The following is a 20,778-nucleotide window of genomic DNA, read 5'->3' as shown; positions in this document are numbered from 1 at the left end:
GTCCTTTTTGAATTTGTGCCTGTGAGATACACACACAGAACTTAAGAAAGTCCTGTCTTCCCAGCCTGCCTACACCACAGGCTACTCACACTTCAGAGAGTTTTGTGTTAGATTAGATTATGTGCACGCGCATTTGCATTCAGACTGTATGTACACAAAGGACATTTATATCTCCGTATATATTTCTTAAAATGTTGACTTCCTTCCTTTTCTCCCTTTCAGGTGATAGTGGAGGCTATAAGGAAAGGGGGAAGTCCAGACCTTTGCCTCACCTCTTCAGCGTCTGTTGCAGAGGACTTCTCCACTGGTGGTCTCGGGGCACCCTCGCAGGTATAATTCCACTCGGGCAGGGACGGGCATGTTGATCAGAGGTTTAACAGGCCTAAGATGGCTAGTGGTCAGTCGATGTCGTTCTTCCAAAGCTTGGTGGCATGTAGGTCTAGTTCAATACCATGAAAATTCTTGCTCAGAACCTCACGGGAGTGGGTACAGAAATTGGGGGTAACAGTTTTGAGTCGTAACGGGTTTCCCTAAATGGGATTTCAAGCTCCACTATCCTCAAACAGGGTACAGGGCTGGATAATTACCTAAATAGTGTGGAACTAGAAGCTAAAGAACTAAGCTAAAAGAAACTGTCTAGTGCAGGAAAGAACCATGTCATCTCACAGTTGAGTTCAAAAAGGAAACTTCAGTAAGAAGAGGTAGAAAACTCAGAATAAAAGACTAACAATATGGACACCCCCCCCCATGATTACAAAGAAATACGCACTTGACTCTTCTACAAAGAGAGGGTGAGGGCCTCAACTATGCTTACACTGGAACATTTGCAGTAGCAGATTCTTGACCTTGAAGTTTAACCTTGGAAAACTTGGATGTGCAATGGATACACCAATTGCAAAAGAAATCTGCAGATAATTCATCCCCATAGTTCAGTCCCGAGGTGTTCAAGGGTTAACTGTAATTCCAAATAGATGTTTGCACTAATAAAAACTAACCTCTGAGATATTTAGGTTTATTCTTTAAGGATATGTATTATTATGGCTAATTCTTCTCTTTGTGAGTGACTCAGAAGATACAAGACTCAGGGGAAAAACTTTATTTTTGTACCTGAGTTTTGCTTTAAATTGAGAACTCTTGTGATTCCTTGTTACTATTTCTATGGTGTAGAATTGGTTATATTTAAATCCATATGTAGATGAATTATATCTGGTACATTATTTTGAATTTGGTATAAAGTGTTGTGGTAACTGGATATCATAAATCAACCACTTACAACAGAAGGACCTTAGGAAGTGGACCAAAAAGATTGAGATTTGGACATGTGTTTTGCCCATATGTGAGGCTGAATTAAAATTCTAAGCAGCCTGATACCTGATATGTTCCTGTTTTTATTTAAGGGGAAAATCCGTGCTGTGAGTGAGGCTGTGTTTTTCTGCTCTGCTTTCATGAAGGTATAGGGTAGGACTGGTTAATGGTAAGGTTTTGTTTCTATATAAAAACTCCTGACAATATGCTTGAGGCCAGGGTGTCTTGGTCTCTTTGACTTGACTGTTTGGTGTGTCAGTGGTGTATATACAAAGGAGTGAAGCCTTCTCTCTCTAAGGAGAACCAAAATTCCTCATGCAGGGAACACAGGGACACCTGAGTAAGTTGGACACAAGAGATGTAGTACTCATCTTTTTAAAAGATATTTTATTTATGTTTAGATACAGGAGATGGTAGGAAGAAAAAGAGGGAGCAAAACGATGTTGGAAACACTGATTGGCTGCTTCTTGTTTGCACCCCAACCAGGGAGTGAACTCACAACCCAGGCACATGCCCTGCCTGGGAATCAAACTGGCAACCGTTTTACTTTTAAGGTTGACACCCAACCCACTGATCCGTACCCAGCAGGGCATGTAGCATTCATTGTTGACTATTCCCCTAATCCTGTCCTCAGACAGAAGCCATTGGGAAAGGTGACCTTTTTGTCCCACTCCCCTTGGTGCACCACGAAGTCCCTGATTGTCCTACAGTAAATCTGAGACATTTGGTGCACTTGGGACCCGCAATGAAGGATGCTTTTCGTTGTAGGAGATATCAGCAGAAGGGAGTTCCAGGAGTGGAGCTGCTGCTGTTTAAGTGGATGATCAGATGTTGCCTTTAAAGATGTAATGCAGAACAGTCATGCTCAATAGGCTTCCAGGGGGGCCCAGCAGAGGTGACAATCTCAGATAGTGGAGAGAGGAGGGGTTTCATAACCTCATGAGAGTAAAAATTCTACTCCTGGTCAGATAATGTCCTGTGGGGATACTCTTTTCCCCTCTGTTTGTCCCCCTTCAACTGAGTGATCCTTTTGTATGAACCAGTTTGGATGCTTGCTTCTCATAATCTTAAGAAATTACATGTCCCTTTTTTTACCTTGTACGTAGCAGAAAATATGACTTCCAGGATATGTACCATTACGTGGATTAAGGCTGCCTTTACTGATTTTGAAATCCCAAATAAACCTTCAACCTAGTGAAACTTTCTTCTAGGGAATGGAGGCCTGTTCTTTCAGACCTGTACATTATGATAGGCTCCTCTCTACGAGTGATGTACATGACATGACCCTTATCAGAATTGTACTTCCCACCTAAGCTTGCTTAGTTGAAAGTTGACCAAGTGTTATGATTCAATGATATATTTAATTTTTCAAAAAAGATTTTACTTATTTTTATAGGAAGGGAAGGAGAGAGGGAGAGAAACATCAATGTGTGGTTTCCTCTCATGAGCCTCTCACTGAGGGACCTACCCTGCAACCAAGGCCTGTGCCCTGACTGGCTTTCGAATCCATGACACTTTGGTTGGCAGGCTGGTGCTCAATCCACTGAGCCACACTAGTCAGGGCTCAAAGCTGTCGTTTCTGTTGAACCCTATTTGTTTGGGTCTAAATGCCCAAGGAGACAGCTTCAACTCTGTCACATGATGTCAGGTTTTCAATGTGTCATAGTTTGAAATTATTTTTCAACTAGGAATACGTAGGGGTCCTGAGAATTTCAGCCACAGCGTTGAGATCAGATATGTTTTTGCTTGTGGATGTAAAACCCAATAGAATTAGAAGCTTCCTGGTTTTTATTATTATTATTATTATTATTATTATTATTATTAGGAATAGTGTCCCTGAGATGCAGTTCTCCTGTCTGACTGGTGTCTATTCCTGTTGTGTTAGAGAAAGACGCCTGAGGAGGAGAGCTGGTGGCCTCCATTCTAGGCACAATGTAAACTACTCCAACTGATTTCACTACATTTGCCAAAAGCCCAAACCATTCTGGAACAGGGTTTAAGGATGGCATTTCTGGATACAAGTTCAGCATGAGATAGATGCATAAGGGAGGTGGTTTTGTTTGGGTCAGGAGGACATTTGATGACAAAAAAATTACTCTGACACCCAGCATGGCTGCCGTTCTTGGGAGGGGATGTAGGACTGACTCAGGCTATTCAAAATACAGCTTTGGAAGCAGTAATGACTGAGACCAAAGAACATGTTGACATAGCAAATTTGGGAAAGAGATACAGTGCCTTTAGAATAAAAACATTAGATTGGACAGTAGATGCCCTAGTAAGTTGGAAAAAGGAGAATAGAAAAAGTCATGCTACTAATGGAAGTGAAACTCCAATGTTGTAGATACCAACTTACTTTTGATTTCATGTTGAAGAATGTCGGTCCTATCCTTTTGTAATTCTGGGACTCAAAGCCCTGTTAGGCTGTATCTAGAACTTCTGGGAGGACTGAAAATCAGTCTGTATATATCTTTTTTCCCCAAATAAGATGAGCTAGCCTAAGGGTTATTTTCAGCTGCTCTGGAGAGATCTACAAAGATTTCTTTATGTGCTGTGTAGTATTAAGTGATTTTTATTTTCTAGATTACAGCTCAATATTGTATTAGTATAGGGTGTACAACATAGTGGCTGGACATGTATATGTTTAGTAGCCCCAGCACCTTAGTCACTAAAATATTGTTAACTGTATTCCTAATGCTGTACTTTACATCTCCACAGCTATTTTGTGACCGCCAATTTTCACTTTTTCAGTCCTTCACCTTTTCCACCCAGATGTACAACCCCAAACCCCTCTGACAGCCATCAGTCTGTTTTGTGTAGGTATGAGTCGGTTCCTGTTGTGTTTGTTCATTTCTATTGTTGTTTAGACCCCACATGTAACTGAAATGGTCTGTGTCTTTCCGTGACTGTGTCTCTTACTATACTGTATAGGTCCATCCATGCAGTTGCAAGGGGTAAAATTTCCTTTTATTTAAAGGCCGAGTCATGTTCCATCTTTTAGATGTGCCTCATCTTTATCCACACATGTATTGTTGGGCACTTGTCACCTCCCACATTTTGGCAATAGTGAATAACGCTGTAATGAACATCGGGGCCTCTATCATTTACATTTGGGTTTTTGGTTTCCTTGGAGCTTGGCCAGGTCCGTTTTCTTAGGGGCACTACTGGTCCTTGCAGGCTACGGGATGCTCTTCCTCTTCAGGAAGTGCGGAGTTCACCCTAGTGTTTAAAACATCCTCAGTAGGAGCAGCCTTCTAGGCAGGCCCTGTGCAATCAGTTTCCGGGCTCTACTAGCCCCGCCTCTTCCTGCTTTTCGGGCAGCCTTGTGCGCCTGCGCGGAACCAGGGTCTCTTGGGTATTTCCCAGCTCTCTCTCGGCCTGGGTAGGTACTTCCGGCAGGATTGGCGCGCAGAAGCGCCTCACTTCCTCTTCCTGTGGCCGCCATGTCTTTGAGACGGCTGTGTCCCTGCATTCCCGCACTTTCGCTGGACGGGGTGGGCGCGCGGCTAGGTGGGTGTTGCGGTATTCTGTTGGTGCTTTTTCGAGAAGCCGAGACCTGCGCAGCAAGGAGGGAGCGCAAAGCAGCTACCACCTGCTGGCATGCTCTCCCAAGTGAGCGGCTTCTTGTGCGCACGTGGTGGGTCTGGCTTGCTGTTGCTTGGAGTAGATCTTTTGGGGGTGGCTGGGGACGAGTTCTTTAGCTGTGCTGAGGCCCGGGGAACCTGGGTTGAGCTTCTATGTTCTATCCAAGTCCAGGGGAAATACCACAGGGGCGCTTACCTGTGCTCATCTGTTCATTCCGGCCTGGGTTGCTGGCCTTCTCTAGGCGAGGTCGGTGATTTGGTTATTGTGCCGTGTTCGCTGGGCTATAGTGCCTCTCGGGGATTTTTCTCGAAATACTCACGTACATTTGACGTATTCTTCTGAGGGGGCGAGGTCCAAGTCCACCTGCGCCACCACCGTGTTGGGCCACAAGCGCGTATATATTTTACCATACCATATATTGCTTTTTCATCGTGTTTATTGTTTTCGTTGCTGTGTAGGCCAGTTCAGTTTTTCTTTTCGTGTCCTTTCAAAAAAAAAAAATCGCCTCAACCAACATCAAGCTGCTTTTTTCCTATGTTTACAATTTCAGGTGTTAAACTCAAAGTCTTTGACTTTATTTGTTGTGGATGTCGTAATATATGTGTCTTTTTCTCTCCCATCCCCACCCCCCACCCCCCCCCCTTTTTTTTTTTTTTTTTTGGTACGTGGATATGCAGTTTTTTGGCACTATTTTTGGAAGAGATATTCCCTATTTTGTACTCGATGCCCTTGTGGAAGATTAATTGACCATGCTTTTCTGGGTTTATTTCCAGCTTCTCTATTGGTCTGTATGCTTGCTTTTATGCCCGTGATTTGATTCCTGTAACATTATAATGAAGATTGAGGCCTCTAGCTTTACTCTTACTGACATTGTTTGGACTTTTGGGGTCTTTTTGATTCCCCAAGGGGGGAACAACCTAAGACAGGCATGATCATGGGGAGGCCCCAGGGAAGGTCTTGGGGGACTACAGCAAAAGGGGGTGATGGACTCTGGTCCCTCCTCTTTGACATAACCTGAGTCCTCATTCTGTTTTCCAGAAGTCTCCTAATCTCTTGGCTGCCTTATTTCCCCTTCCTGACTTAAGCCTGAAACAATGACTTAAGCCTGAAAAAATGCTGGTGGTGGGCGCCACCCTGTACTGGAAAGGGCGGTTCCACAGGTTATCAGCTCTAAGAAAGAATTTGTAAAATCCTGTGAAACCTGCTTTGTTTAGAATGCCCTAAATTAAATGATAAGGGTCCAAGAAGGAAGTAAGTTTGTTCCTCAAAGTTTTATGGCTCTTTAGCTATCTTCTCCTGACTCAAAGTAGACCTTCAGAGTTCTTTGTATGTTTTCTGTTGTTATTTCTTTACTGCCTGACAAGGATTAATGAGCTCTACCTGTATCCCTGTTAATTCCTTTAGGTGAAAGCTAGATTATTATTTTGAAACCATTTATCTTTCACATACCATATTGGTACCCATAATTTTCATGTGCTTAATGGGCGGGTATCACAGTCAGTGTTGGAATGTCACAAAACCTTGTTTAAAAATATACTGTTCAAGTGGAATCCACTGATTAAAATGCAGTAATAATCTTTTGCGGTTTAGATTGTCACTTGAAAGTTTCCGTGGTGGGTAGGTTTCACCTTGAATACAAGTGAACAAATAGGAGGTGTCCAGATACCTGTGTTCCATTAAGAAAGTTGCATGTGACTTCTTGGTGTCATTCTTTGTTTTTCGCTGAGTAATAGAGTCACCCAGTATTTTGTGTGTGACCCATTGTTGAAAGGCTGTGAATAAGCAGTATGCATTGTGTTCACCTTTCATTACCAGTGGTGTGTGTGTGTGTGTGTAGTGAAATACATAAGACTGGTTTTGTGTGTGTGTGCTTGAGTGAACATTGTTAAGCCTTTCGTTGAGTCACTTTCTTTATGTTGTTATTTATTTGTGTACATATTCATTCATTCTTTGATTCCCTCCATCTTTGGAATGATCATCACCACAGAAAAGAGCAACATGTATTAGCTTAAGTTCCCAGAATTGTCATAATAAATGTTTCTGATGGCTGTTTCACTCCTTTTTTTCAAGGGCAATTCCCAAAAAAGATTTTCTTTGACCCGCAGCAGCTCTCGCTCTGCACGTCGGTGTTCTTCCAGAACTGGAAACAGGCAATCTCAAGCCCGACTTCGTGTCCTCAGATCCAGGACCATCTCTGGTGAGTGTGCGCATGTGCAGGTGTACAAATGCCTGCCTGTGCCTGCATTGGGTCAATGATGAGAACTCATACTGCCCTGAAGGAGAGGATGACTTAAAAATCATGCTCAATATGTTCACGCTGAGGCCCAGTGTAGGTGACAAACTTATATCACCATGATGGGGTCAGTGATTTCTGAGTCAGCAGTTTGAAGAAAGAATCCCTTGTGCCTCTACCTGATCGTTCCAGTGAACACGGCCCGGTCCAGCTCATGGGCTGTGACGGTGCCCTTTTGTTCATCATGAGAGGCCGTACACGAGGCCTGTCTTTTCCAACTCCGTGTTTCTCTAATTGTGTCTTCCAGGGGGACCTTGGGCAAGGTGGTGGCCATGCCCTTTAAGTTGAAGGTGAGTGGGATATTTATCTTGGCTGGAGATGTGAGACAACGTGAAAATAAAAGGAAGCTTGTTTTGAGGCAGTAATGATATTTTTCTGTACTGCTTTAATGTCAGTATTAAAGGTGGCTGAATTTTTTACAACTTTCAGTTGTAGGAATCGGACATTTAAATTCCAAAGGTGTGCTTCCAATTTATAACACTGGACTCCAAGGGGGCCATTTTCTTGTATGGGACCGTGAAGAAGTGTGATGTCAGTTATATCCCAGCGTTTTACCCAGAATCCTCATGCTTTCCAGATGATCAATATCTTGCTTAGTGTTAGAGTTTTACCACATTCATGAAAAATAACCATTCCAAGGAGTCCAACAGTTAAAGGGCTACATTGCTGTTTTCCTGTGAGTCTTTGTGGCAGGCACTATTGAGTCTTGGACTAAATAGTGTAGGTTTAACAAAACAATAAGGCTTTACCATGTCCACTGACAGATTTGTGGGATTCTGTAAATTTGGTTGTCCTCAATTGGATCTTTGGGCCTCTTAGTTTCACGAAAGTCATGTGGCTGGTTTGCCATTGATAGTGTTTCCTTTCCAGTTAGGTTTCCCTCAGCCATCCTACATAGATTTCTGCATTTCTCAACGGATGATAGGCACCACGTTGAGAGTATTTCCAAATCCCTGTTGTATGTTTGCTCGACTTCGATGTTCACCGAAGTGGTGCTGCATTTTTGTGCGATTGAGGATACTTCTGCATGGCTTTTGGGGGGATGTGATCACATATGAAAGGGACCTTTGAATTGCAAGTTTGTACCTGGTGCTTGGACTCCCATTTGAAAATATCCATGTTGGGAGGTGTTTGCCTAGGATATAGCAAGTGAGCCACACAGAAGGTGTCCTGATATCCATGTTCCCTAGAACAAGAATCATGTGACTCCATGGTGTCATTCTGTGATCTTTCCTGAGCAATTGGCTCACCCAGTGTTTTCCCTGGAGGATTGTTTTAGCACCTGGGATAGGAAAATGCATCGTCTTCACCTTTTTGTGACAAGTTTTGTGTGTTTTTATAGTGAATCTTAGGATTAGTTTTTTATGCATGAGTTTTAAAATGAAAGTTGAGTTTTCACTTGGTTCTTACTCTATTATTTACTTATCTATTTGGGCATTCATTTTTTCAGTGATAATTAGCACAGAAAGGAGTAAAATGCATTGCCTTCAGTGCCAAAGAGAGAGAATCGAGAGTTCAGATAGCTGTCTTTCTCCTGTTTTTCCAGGTCACTTTTTAAATGAAGACTTTGGTTTGCCTTAGACTTGCCCACGCACTCTCTGTCAGGCTTCTTTCTTCCAGAAGTGGACACGTGGAGATCCCAGCCCTACTTGGTGGTCTCAGGTCCAGGACCATCTCTGGTGAGTGTGCGCATGTGCAGGTGTACAGGTGCCTGCATGAGCCTGCATTGGGTCAATGATGAGAACTCATACTGCCCTGAAGGAGAGGATGACTTAAAAATCATGCTCAATATGTTCACGCTGAGGCCCAGTGTAGGCGACAATCTTTGGCACCATGAAGGAGAGTGTTTTTTCTGGAGGCAGCATTTTCTTGAGGGAATCCCTCGCATGTGCCTGCACCCCATCTCTTCCCTGTGAGCATGGCCTTTTATCATCATAGGCTGTAATGGTGCTTTCTTGTGCCTCATGGAACGGCATGCAGGGGCGAAACTTTCCAACTCCTTATTTCTCTCCTTGTGTTTTGCAGGGAGATCATGTTGTACAGTGTTGACAGTGGACTTAATTTTGAAGGAAAGTGGAAGTCTCATCTTGGATGAGGACCAGGGACAACATGAAAGTAAGTGTGAAGCTACCTTTCAGACAGTAAAGACTTTAGCATGCTGACTTACACATCAGTAATAATTGAAGGTGTATTTGAAAAGCACGTGAGGACTGGGGCTTTCAAAATGTCAGATTTCCACCTTTTCTGTGATGAATCCCACTCTAAGAGGGCTAGTTTTTTGTGTGTGTGTGTGGCATCCTGAACCATTTCTGCACAGCTAGATACCCATAATACTCATATCTGTAATGCCAGATTAATATCACGGTCAATGTTGGAATTTCACAAAAATGTGTAAAAAATGACCAAATCAGTGACGTCTACAGTTTGAGGGGCAGTGAAAATCTCTTCCCATGCACTTTCATTCCTCAAATTGTTGATTTGACTAAATGTGAATGTGGTTTTTATAAAGCCATAATGTGTCACTATGTATCATGCAACTGTGGGCTTCTGAGAGTTTGGTATGTTCTCTTCGTTTGTTGGCCTCTTGTGCATCCTGGAACACAGGCCGCTGGTGTGCCATTGTGAGTTTCTCCTCTCATGAGTGATGCCACATAGGGACACGCAGCTGCATCCGCAGTGCCAGACACAGAGTTAAGAAAGTTTCAGAATCACAGTTGTGTCTTCACTTTGATGACAATGAGGCATTCAGTTGTGTGTCCGGTAAGGAGATGCTTGCCTGGCTTCTTTAGGCAGGTAATTAGCTATGGAAGGGAATTTTGAAGTGCAAGTTCTTACCTGCTGTGTAGGCTTTGGCTGAAAGTTTCCATGGTGGGTGGGGTTTGATTATTATATAGCATGTGAGCACACTGGGAGGTGTCCTGGTATCTCTGTACTTCAGAGTAAAGTGCATGAGACTTCATGAATCATGCTGGGCTCTATCCTAAGCAACAAGACTCATCCAGTGTTTGTGTGAGACCCATTGTTCTAATGTGAGAGGAGTTTTCTGCGTTATCTTCATGTTTAATGATGACAGCTGTGTGTTTATAGTGAAAATTATAGTATGGGCTTTAGCTGATGTGCTCTTCAATAGTGGTCTTGAACCTCTTTAGACTCATTTCATTGTTCATTCTTCCTTCATATTTTCCTTCCAGTCCCTTCTCCCTTCCTCTCTCCCTCTACTGTTCCTTCTTCCCTCTCTCCCTTTGTTATTTCTTTCTGTATTCATTTGTCTCTTCATTATTTTATTTTGGAATGACCATTACTGCAGAAAGCGGAAACATGCATTAGTTCATTTCCAAGAGTGAAGGAATAAGTGATGTAGTCCCCTGTCTTAATCCTCTTTCTCCAGGTCAAGTTCGAAAAGAAGACACTTGGTTGGCCTAGGGCATCCAGGGTGCTCTCTGTCAGGATTCTTCCATTGTTGGAAAGGTGTGGATCTGAAGTCCACCTTGGGTTCCTCTGATCCACGATACGTCTCTGGTGAGTGTACTGAATGTGGAGTTATCCACATGCCTGTCTGTGCCTCTGCTGGGTCAATGATGAGAACTCTCACTGCCCTGAAGGAGAGGATGACTTAAAAATCATGCTCAATATGTTCACGCTGAGGCCCAGTGTAGGCACCAGCCTCGTGGCACCATGGCGAGGAGAGTGGTTTCTGGAGGCACAAGTTTTATGAGGGAATCCAATGTGCCTGCACCCCGGCACTTCCCCGTAATCACAGTGTGCTGTAGTCTCAGGCTTTGATGGTGCCCCTTATTCAACATGGAAGGCCATGCAAGAGGGCAGTCTTTTCAACTAGTTTTGTTTACATTGTCTCTTGCAGTGAGTCCTTGTTGCCCAGCGTTGGCCGTGGCTGTAATGGTGAAGGTGAGTGGATGTCTGTTGTCTTGGGTGGAGACGAGGGATAACTCGAACGTGAGTGGGAGGCTGGCTTCCAGGCGGGCAATGAAGAGATGCTTCTGTGCTCCGGTCACCTGCAGTGTTGATGCGGGCTCAGTTTTGTGTTTGGCAGTCCTTAGGGATGAGGCCTTAAAACTCCAAAGATTTGTTTCCTTCCTGTCTGTAATGAATTGGATTCTTACACGTGCAACTTTATTTTTCTATGTGAACGTGAGCAAGTGTCATGTCAGTCTGTACACAGCCTGCTACCGAGAACGCTTACATCATTAATGGGGGATCATACCATAGCCTGTTGTAATTTCACAAAAGCTTGTGTAAAAATTGATCACTGTGGTGTCATCCAGAGCTTGAAGTACAGGAAAAATTATTCTCCTATGGTCCTTCATTGCCCAGCACTGTTGTGTTTTCATCTGACTGTGCTCTTTGACAAACAATTAAGGTTACACGTTTTCCTTTACAATAATTATAGGGCTCCAAAAATGTGACTGTACAGTATGTATTTGTCCTCATATACTTCACCAAAATTAGTCCTCTGCTGTGGCCTGAATGATACCCGATAAACATCCAGATGGGTACAAAAAGTGATAGACTCAAGGTGGATATTAGTTAAAATCACCGTATGATGTTCACTTGTTACTTCAACTTGATCAAATTCAAGCACCAGATAGTTGTGTTTCCAGTCAGTAGACACTTGCATAACTTGTGAGGGATGTGGTCAGATTCAGAAGGGAATGGTGAAGGGCAAGTTCACAGCTGAGCTGAGGCTCTGGCTTGAAAGCTCCATGACGGGTGGAATTAGTGTAGATACATACTCAAAGGAGCAAAATGGGAGGTGTCCAGATATCTGTGTTCCGTGGTCTAAACCATCGGTGTCATTCTGTGCTCTACCCCCAGCACTGGGTCTTGTCTAGTGTTTGGTGTGTGACCCAGGGTTTCAGCACCAGGGAGGAGCAGACTGGGCTGTCTTCAAGTTTCATTAGAAATCCCACATGTTTATATAGCGGAACACAAGAGGCTGGGTTTTGTGTTTGTATGTGTTCTTGCATCAACATTGTTGGAATCTCTCATGGGTTCCTGACCCTGTGTTTTTGTTGCTATTCATTTATTTATACACTCATGTACTCATTCTTTCATTCATTTATTGGTTTTTCAAATGATTTTTAGCTCTGAAAGGACCAGTATGCATTCAGTCCAGTTCCATTATTGACGGGATATTAACATTTTAGACAATGTCTTTTACTCTTTTCCAGGTCGTTTTCTCAAAAAAGATTTTCATTTTACATAGTCCATTTGTGGCTCTCTTTCATTTCAGGCTTCCTCCAGAATCGGACATGTGCAGATCCCCAGCTCATCCACCATGGTATCCCCAGTTCCGGGACACATCCCTGGTGAGCGCACAATGTGCAACTGGGTAGTGTCAGAAAAGTGCCTCCATTGGGTCAATGATGAGAACTCATACTGCCCTGAAGGAGAGGATGACTTAAAAATCATGCTCAATATGTTCACGCTGAGGCCCAGTGTAGGTGACAGTTTTGTGGGACCCTGATGGGAACTGTTATTTCTGGAAGCACCTTTTTTTTTTTTTGAGAGAGAATCCCACGCTTCTGCACCCCATCACTTCCCCTGAGAACATGGCTTGCTGTCATCGTAAGCTATGGCTGTGCCCTTCTGTTTGTCACTGAAGGCTATACCCAAGGACAGGCTTTCTAACTGCTTGTTTCTTGTGTCTTGCAGGGAGACCGCTGGCAAGGTGGTGACCATGGCCTCGATGATGAAGGTGAGTGAGTGTCTTGTCTTGGAGGAGGCCAGAGACAACATGAAAGTATGCAGGAGGTTCATTGTCGAGCAATAAAGACATTTCTGTACTTCTGTGACTTGCATATTGATGTAGGCTAATATTTTACAACTTTAGTTTTAGGAATGGGACCTTTAAACTCCAATGGCGTCCTTTCTATTTGTAGTTCTGGAATCTACGGGGATCATTTTCTTTTTCCATGGGACCCTGAACAAGTGGGATATCAGTTGTGTCCCACCTTGTTACCCATAATCCTCATTTTTACTGGATTATTAACTTAATATTTTTTAATGTTCAAATTTCACCAAACCTTAGGGTAAAAAGTAACTATGCCATGGAGTACGGAGATTCAAGTGTGGCGTCACATTTCCCATGGGTCCTAGTTCGCAAGCAGTGTAGAGTTTTGAGCTAAATAATGTAGGTTACACAAATCAGTAGGGCTTCGCCATATGAATTGACAGACTTTGGGCTTTTGTAAATTTCGTTGGTTTGATTGCTTCTCTGACCTCTTGTGCGTGACCAAAATGAGGGTGCTGATGTGCATTCAATGGTTTACCCTTCACTGTGGCAGATAGAAAGCTGCATTTGCTGAGACTGTGATAAGCATGCTGTTGAGAATATTTGAAACTTTCTGTTTTATCTTTACGTCATCTTGCACAAGAACGAGGCAGGCAGTGTGTCTCATGAAGAAATGCTTGCTTTGCTTCCTGGTGGATGTGGTCAGACATGAAAGGGAAGTTCGAAGTAGAAGTTCGTAGCTGTTGCTTAGGTGCCACACAGAAAGTTTCCATATTGGGAGGGGTTTGCCAAAATATAGAAAGTGATCAAAATGGGAGGAGTCCAGATTTTCATTTGGCCTGGAGCATTTTTGACTCTGTGTGCCGGCTTTCTTCCAGAACTGGACATGTGTGGATCCCAGCCCTCCTTGGTGTCCTCATTTCCTGGAACATTCTCTGGTGAGTGTGCGCATGTGCAAGTGTACAAATGCCTGCATGTGCCTCTGTTGGGTCAATGATGAGAACTCATACTGCCCTGAAGGAGAGGATGACTTAAAAATCATGCTCAATATGTTCACGCTGAGGCCCAGAGCAGCTGACAGTATTGTGACACTATGATGGGGGAAGTGCCATTTCCCTCCAGAGCAATGGGAAATTTTGTGAGAAAAATCCTCATGCCTCTACCCTATCACTGCTGCATATACTTGGCCTGCTGTGGCTGGCACCTTTGACGGTCCCCCTCATTCATCACAGGATGCCACATATGAGGCCAGTCTTTCCAACACTGTTTCTCTTGTGTCTTACAGAGAGACGGTGGTGGACGTGGTGGTCGTGGCCCTCATGTTGAAGGTGAGTGGGGTTTTGTGTTTGGAGATGAGAGACTACTGGAAAGTGAGGGGAAGCTTGTTGTCAGGCACCAAAGGCTTCTGTGCTGCTTCACCCTCTACACTGAAGCAGGCTGATTTTTTTATGAACGTCAGTTTTATACGTCGGTCCTTAAAACTCCAAAGGTGTCCTGTTTGTGATTGTAGAGTGTGGGCGAGGCAATTTCTTTTTCTATTGGATCCTGAACTGGTATGAGGTCTGTTTGTGCACAGCTTAGTAGCAATACTTCTAGTTTGCTGAATGGATGATCAGTATCTTAATTACTTTGGAATTTCACCAAAACTTTGTAAAAAACAACCATTCCTATGCAGTCGATAGATTGAAGTGGCATAGTGATATTTTCCCGTGGGTCTTCCTTGGCAGGCACTGTTGAGTTTCGGCTGAACAGTGAAGCTTCGATGAAATAGCAAGGCCTCACCATGTCCATTGGGAGATGCGTGGGCTACTGTAAATTTCCTTGTGATCGATTGGTTTTTTGACCTATTGTGCTTCACCACAATCAGGTCACTGATGTCCGATTGGCAGTGTTCCTTTCTGGTTAGGTCACCCTCTATGTGCTAGGTACACAACAGCATTTGCATAATAGGTGATGGGCACCATGTTGAGAATATATATAAATTGCTGAGTGTGTCTTTACCAGAGTATCATTCCAACATAAAATGAAGTAGTGTACCCTTGAGGACATACCTGTCTGACCTCTGGGTGAATGTGGTAAGATGTGAAAGGGACCTTTGAAGTGCAAGTTCATAGCTGGTGCTTAGGCTACAGCAGGAAAGTTTCCATGTTGGGAGGGGCTTGCCTAGAATATATAGCAAGGGAGCCACATGGGAAGCGTCCAGATTTCTGTGCTCCCCAGAGTAAATTGCATGCTACTTGCTGGTGTCTTTGTGTGTTCTGTCCTTAGCAGTAGGGCTCCCCCAGCATTTTGCCTGTGACCCTATGTGTGAATGCTGGAATGACCAGTATGCATGTTTTCACCTTCCGGGAGATGTGCTATGTGTTTTGTGGTAAAATAACGTTACTGGGTTTTTTGTGTGTCTTCAGTTGTAACTGTGCTGTCTTCTATTGCTTTGGTTTTTCATTTTACTATCTATCTAGCTCTTTGCCCACCTTTGTATCACTTATCTGTTCATGCTCTTCTGTAAGCTTGTCTGATCTGGATTGGTTTTTTTGTGACCCTTTGTGCTTCACCAAAGTCTAGTCACTGATGTGCCATTGGTAGTATTTCCTCTCCGGGTAGGTTGTCTTAAACCAGGGCACGTAGACACCTGCATTTCCCCAGTGGGGGGTGTGCATCGTGTTGAGAATAGTTCAAAATCACTGTTGAGTGGTATTTCACTTCGTTTTCACCAAAGTGGCGATCCAGGTGTGTAATCACAGAGGAATCACTAGCATGGCCACTTGGGCGTTGGTCGGGCATAAAGGGGATCTTTGAAGTACAAGTCCGTAGCTGGTGCTTAGGCTCTGGCTTGAAAAATTTTGTGGTGAGCAGGTTTGCCTCAGATAAGCCAGTGCACACGATGGGAGGTGTGCAGGTACGGGTTCCCCAATTTAAATTGTGGGTGACTTCATAGCATTAGTTGTGGTTTACTCATAGTAACAAGGCTAGCCCTGTGCTTTGTCACTGACCTATTGTTTCAGCACCAGAGATGAGCCACATGCGTGGTCTTCATTGTCATGATGAATGTGATGTGTTTGTAGAGAGAGTTACGGGAGTGGTTTTATTGTGTGTGTGGTTGCTTCAGTGTTGTGAGCCTTTTTTGCCTTGTTTCGTTATTGTTTCTTTTGCCTTCATTTGTTCTTTTCCATTCTTGCCTTGGTTTTTCTTTTTTATGTAAGTGATCTGTTTATTATTTTATGTTGAATGATTATTACCACGTAAGAGACCAACATTCATTGGCTTTAGTCCCGATAATGACAGAATAAATAGATTAGATGACTGCCTTTCTCATCTTCAGGTCATTTTCCAAAAAGTTTTGTTTGTCCTAGAGTTACCAGTTTGCTCTCTTGTCAGGCATCTTCTAGAATTGGAGAAGCACACATCTCAAGTGTTCCTTGGTGTCCTCCATTCCAGGAAACATCTCTGGTGAGCATATGACGTGCAGGTGTCCAGATGTCAGGAGCGTGCCTCCGTTGGGTCAATGATGAGAACTCATACTGTTTTGAAGAGAGATGGTGACTTAAAAATCATGCTCAACAGGATTACGCTGAGGTCAGAGTCGGTGTCACTTTGTGGCACCATGATGGGGTACCATGATTTCTGGAGGTAGCACCTTTCTTGAGGGAATCCCATGTGCTTCCACCCCATCTCTTCCCTATGAACATCGCCCGCTCATGGTCATGGCCTTTAATTGGTGCCCCTTCGTGTCTCCTGGAAGGCCATGCAGGATGCAAACTTTCCATCTATGTTTCTCTGATTGTGTTTTGCAGTGAGACGATGGGTGACGTGGTAGTGCTGGCCTCTATGTAGAAGGTGAGTGGGGTGTTTGTCTTGGATGGAGACCAGAGACAACTAAAAGGAAGGAGAAGCTTGTAGTCAGGCCATAAAGACTTTTATGTGCAGGTTTGCCCTCAACACTGAAGCTGGCTACATTCTCAATGAGGCAGTTTTAGGAATGGGAACTTCAAACTTCAGAGGTGTCCTTCCTGGTACTAATGCTGGAGGACTCTAAGGAGGCCACTTGCTCGGTCCACTGATCCCTGAAGAAGTGTCAATGTCAGTTGTATTCCAGCTGGTTAGGCATAATCCTCATGTGCTTAATGGGTGATCACTGTCTGTATTAGTGTTACAATTTCACCAAACCTTTGAGTAAAATACAACCATGCTGGTGGAGTCCAGAGATAGAAGTGTTGCAATTTTTCCTGCTGGCGGTTGGCAAGCTCTGTTGAATTTTAGACTAAATAATGAAGCTTCAACAAAATGATAAGATTCCACCATATCCATTGACAGATTCATAGGCTTCTGGTAAATTTGGTTGTTCTTGTTTGGTTCTTTTACCTCATACCTTGCTCTTCACCAAAAGGAGGTTGCTGATGTGCCATTGGTAGTGTTTTGTTTCCAGTTAGGTTGTCCTAAATCATGGTATATAGTTGGTGAAAAGGTTGATGTTTAGAATAGTTTAAAAACACCACTTAATCTCTACTTGCGTTCATTTTACACCACAAGGTAGCATCTGGTTCCGTGTGCTTTTTGGAGGGTTTTTTTTTTTATCTTTCTCTTTATTTATTAATGTATTAATTTTCAAATGATCATTATCACATAAAAAAGAGAACCTTGTATTAGTTCAGTCCCAAGAGTGACATAATAGCGTGATTTAGACAGGTGTTTCTCCTCTTTCTCCAGGTCATTGTTCCTGAGAAGACTTGTTTGGCCTACAGCTCCCAGAAGCCCAACAGAGCTTCTTCCAGAACTGACTTGTGTGGATCCCAGTCCTCCTTGGTGTCCTCCGATGCAGGACCATCTCTGGTGAGTGTGCGCATGTGCAGGTGTACAAATACCTGCCTGTGCCTGCATTGGGTCAATGATGAGAACTCCTACTGCCCTGAAGGAGAGGATGACTTAAAAATCATGCTCATTATGTTCACGCTGAGGCCCAGTGTAGGCAACAGTTTTTGGCACCATGATGGGGACTGTGGCTTCTGGAAGCAGCATTTTGTTGAGGGAATCCCACCTGCTTGCACCCCATTGCTTTTGTGTAACACGGCATACTCGTGTTCGTAAGCTTTGAGGTTGCCACCTTGATCTTCATGGAAGGCTGTACTAGAAGCCAAATTTTCCAATTCCTTGTTTCTCTCATTGTGTCTTGCAGGCAGACCGTGTGGCAAGGTGGTGGCCATGGCCTTACTGTTTAAGCTGAGTGGGTACATGTGGTCTTGCATGGAGACCAGGCACAACATGAAAGTAAGTCGGAGGCTTCCTGAAACCTTGGTATTGATGTAGAATAAATGTTTTGATGGGTCAGTGTTAGGGACTGAAACTCTAAAACTAAAAGGTTTTTTTTCTATCTGTAATAAAGTTGAGAAGAGTGTTGTGGTTTTTTGTTTGTTTGTTTGTTTGTTTGTTTGTTTATGAGTTCCTGAGCAAGTGTCATATAAGTTTGTACCCAACCTGATACCCACAGTCTCACATGCTGGATGGATAATAATATTATGGTCAGTGTTGGGATCTCCCAACACTGTGTAACAATGACTATGACGATAGCTTCCTGAAATTGATGTGCACCAGAGGTCCTTTCCCACAGGCCTTTGATGCCCAGCACTGTTGACTTTGGGGCTCATTGTGGGCGTAGACAAGACATTAATGCGTCATCATGTCCATGTATGGATTCACGGGCTTAAGTAATTGCAGTGGGATGCTACAGGTCTTTCGACCTTTTGTGCGTCCCTGAAAACAGGCCACTTGTTTGCCAGGGATAGGGCTTTTCCTCCAGTAGGGTCACCCTGACCAGGAGTGTCGGGTCAACAGCCTGCGAGCCACATGCCATTCGGGATGGCTATGAATGTGGCCCAACGAAAGACATAACTCTACTTCAAACAGTATCAAGTTTGTCATTTACTGTCACAGTGTATAGAGTGTGTGGCTCCGTTACATCAAAACATGCACACCCCAACAGGATGCCCCATAGACATTTGTTTCAGCACAATAGTGAGAGACTCGGCATGGGGCGTATTTTTGAATATCACTGTTGTATAATCACTTATACTTCAGTACACCTGATTGATGTGTCCCATCCGTGTCTAGTGAGGAATCACTCATGTAGTTTTTGTTATAAAGGGAACATGGAAGTGCAAGTTCACAGTGGGTAGTTAGGCTCCTGTGCAAGTTTCCCTGGTGGTGCGGTTTGCCTAGAATATAGTAAGTGAGCACAGTGGGAGGCGTCCTGATACCTGGGTTCCCCAGAGTGACTTGTGTGGGACTTCAGGGTGTCCTTTTGTGGCTTACTCTGAGCAGTAGTCTTTGCCTGGTGTTCTGAGTGTGACCAATTAGTTATTATATGTTCATTCTTTCATCATTGGCATGACCATTACCACCGAATCCAAATGTGCATTAGTTCAGGTTCATTATTCGTGGAATAAATAGTTCAAGTGGCTGTCTTTTCTCCTGTTTCTTCAGGTCATTTACCTGAAAAAAAGATTTTTGCTCCTGTCCTTTTTCAGTGCTGCATGTTAGGCTTCTTCCAGAACTGGAAACGTGCAGATCCCAGCCCTCCTTGGTGTCCTCACCTCTGGGAACCATCTCTGGTGAGTGTGCGCTTGTGCAGATGTACAGGTGCCTGCATGTGCCTGCATTGGGTCAATGATGAGAACTCTTCCTGCCCTGAAGGAGATGATAGCTTAAAACTCATGCTCAATTCGATTACGCTGAGGCCCAGTGTAGGTGACAGACTTGTGGCACCATTTTGGGGAGTGTGATTTCCCACAAAGATGTGGGGTTCGGGTTCTGGATACATATAATTTCTTGTGGGAACCCCACATGCCTGTGTCTGATCACTTCCTGTGAACATGGCCTTCTCGTGGTCACGGGCTTTGATGGTGCCGCCTTGTACCTCACAGAGGGTCTTGTCATAGTGAATCTTTCCAACTCCTTGTTTCTCTCTTCTCTTATGTTTTCCAGGCAGACCATGTGGCAAGGTGGTGGCTGTGGCGGTAATGTTTTAGGTGAGTGGATGTATTGTGTCTTTGGTGGATACCAGAGGCAACATCAAAGTTATTGATGTTGCCTCTGTTTTTGGCAGCAGTCATTTCTCTGCTGTTAATCCTCAGTAGTAATGCAGGCTAAATTTCACCACTGTGTTTAGCAATGGGACCTTTCAAAGTCCAAGGATTTCTTTTCTGTCTGTAATGAATCAGACTCGGAGGGGCCTAATTCCATTTTCCATGGTTTGCGGAGCAAATGTCATGTGAGTCGGTGCATGAGTACAGAGCTGGTGAGCACAATGGGAGGCCCCTATATTTGTGTTCTGAATACGTTGTGTGTGACTTCATGGAGTCCTGTGGTTTACCCTGAGCAATGATATTTTTTGAGTGTGGCCAATTGTTTCAAGGGCAGGGGTGAGCAGTGTGCCTTGTGTTGACCATTCTTGAACACTGCTGTGTGCTTTTGCAATGAAAGGCCTAGAAATGGCTTACTGTGCTTTCTTGTGAACAGTGCTGAGTTTTTTGTTTGTTCATTTACTTGTTCTATTATTCATTAATTCCTTTGGAATGATCATTACCATGTACTGGAGAAAAATGTTTTAGCTTTATTCCTAAGAGTAAGGTAATAAATAACGCAGACAGTAAATAACTGACTTAACTGTTTTTTACAGGTCGTGCACTCAAAGAAGACTTCTATTTGGCGTCCAGCTTCCAGGTGCTCTATGTCAGGCTTAGAGAACTGGACACATGCAGATCCCAGCCCTCCTTGGTGTCCTCAGGTCCAGGACCATCTCTGGTGAGCATGCACATGAGCAGGAGTAAAGGTGCCTGCATGTGCCTTCATT

The 20,778-nt window shown here is 43.8% G+C and overlaps 8 non-coding genes across 8 annotated transcripts; all 8 read left to right on the top strand.

The window, feature by feature from the left end:
- The first annotated feature begins 7,133 nt into the window (after positions 1-7,133).
- LOC114489814 lies at positions 7,134-7,213 on the top strand. Its single transcript, XR_003683889.1, has one exon. It is a non-coding gene; the product is annotated as a small nucleolar RNA SNORD115 (small nucleolar RNA).
- Positions 7,214-8,908: 1,695 nt separating this feature from the next.
- On the top strand, positions 8,909-8,988 carry LOC114489815. Its single transcript, XR_003683890.1, has one exon. It is a non-coding gene; the product is annotated as a small nucleolar RNA SNORD115 (small nucleolar RNA).
- A 1,761-nt stretch (positions 8,989-10,749) lies between these two features.
- On the top strand, positions 10,750-10,829 carry LOC114489819. The gene has a single exon (XR_003683894.1). It is a non-coding gene; the product is annotated as a small nucleolar RNA SNORD115 (small nucleolar RNA).
- A 1,726-nt stretch (positions 10,830-12,555) lies between these two features.
- LOC114489816 lies at positions 12,556-12,635 on the top strand. The gene has a single exon (XR_003683891.1). It is a non-coding gene; the product is annotated as a small nucleolar RNA SNORD115 (small nucleolar RNA).
- Positions 12,636-13,919: 1,284 nt separating this feature from the next.
- LOC114489817 lies at positions 13,920-13,999 on the top strand. The gene has a single exon (XR_003683892.1). It is a non-coding gene; the product is annotated as a small nucleolar RNA SNORD115 (small nucleolar RNA).
- A 2,432-nt stretch (positions 14,000-16,431) lies between these two features.
- On the top strand, positions 16,432-16,512 carry LOC114489813. Its single transcript, XR_003683888.1, has one exon. It is a non-coding gene; the product is annotated as a small nucleolar RNA SNORD115 (small nucleolar RNA).
- A 1,299-nt stretch (positions 16,513-17,811) lies between these two features.
- Positions 17,812-17,891, top strand: LOC114489820. The gene has a single exon (XR_003683895.1). It is a non-coding gene; the product is annotated as a small nucleolar RNA SNORD115 (small nucleolar RNA).
- Positions 17,892-19,586: 1,695 nt separating this feature from the next.
- On the top strand, positions 19,587-19,666 carry LOC114489823. Its single transcript, XR_003683898.1, has one exon. It is a non-coding gene; the product is annotated as a small nucleolar RNA SNORD115 (small nucleolar RNA).
- Positions 19,667-20,778: the final 1,112 nt, after the last annotated feature.

Source organism: Phyllostomus discolor, chromosome 12 (assembly GCF_004126475.2).
Source record: "Phyllostomus discolor isolate MPI-MPIP mPhyDis1 chromosome 12, mPhyDis1.pri.v3, whole genome shotgun sequence".
Taxonomy (NCBI): domain Eukaryota; kingdom Metazoa; phylum Chordata; class Mammalia; order Chiroptera; family Phyllostomidae; genus Phyllostomus; species Phyllostomus discolor.
Note: the sequence above shows the minus strand (reverse complement) of the source record. Positions and strands in the feature narration are given on the sequence as shown.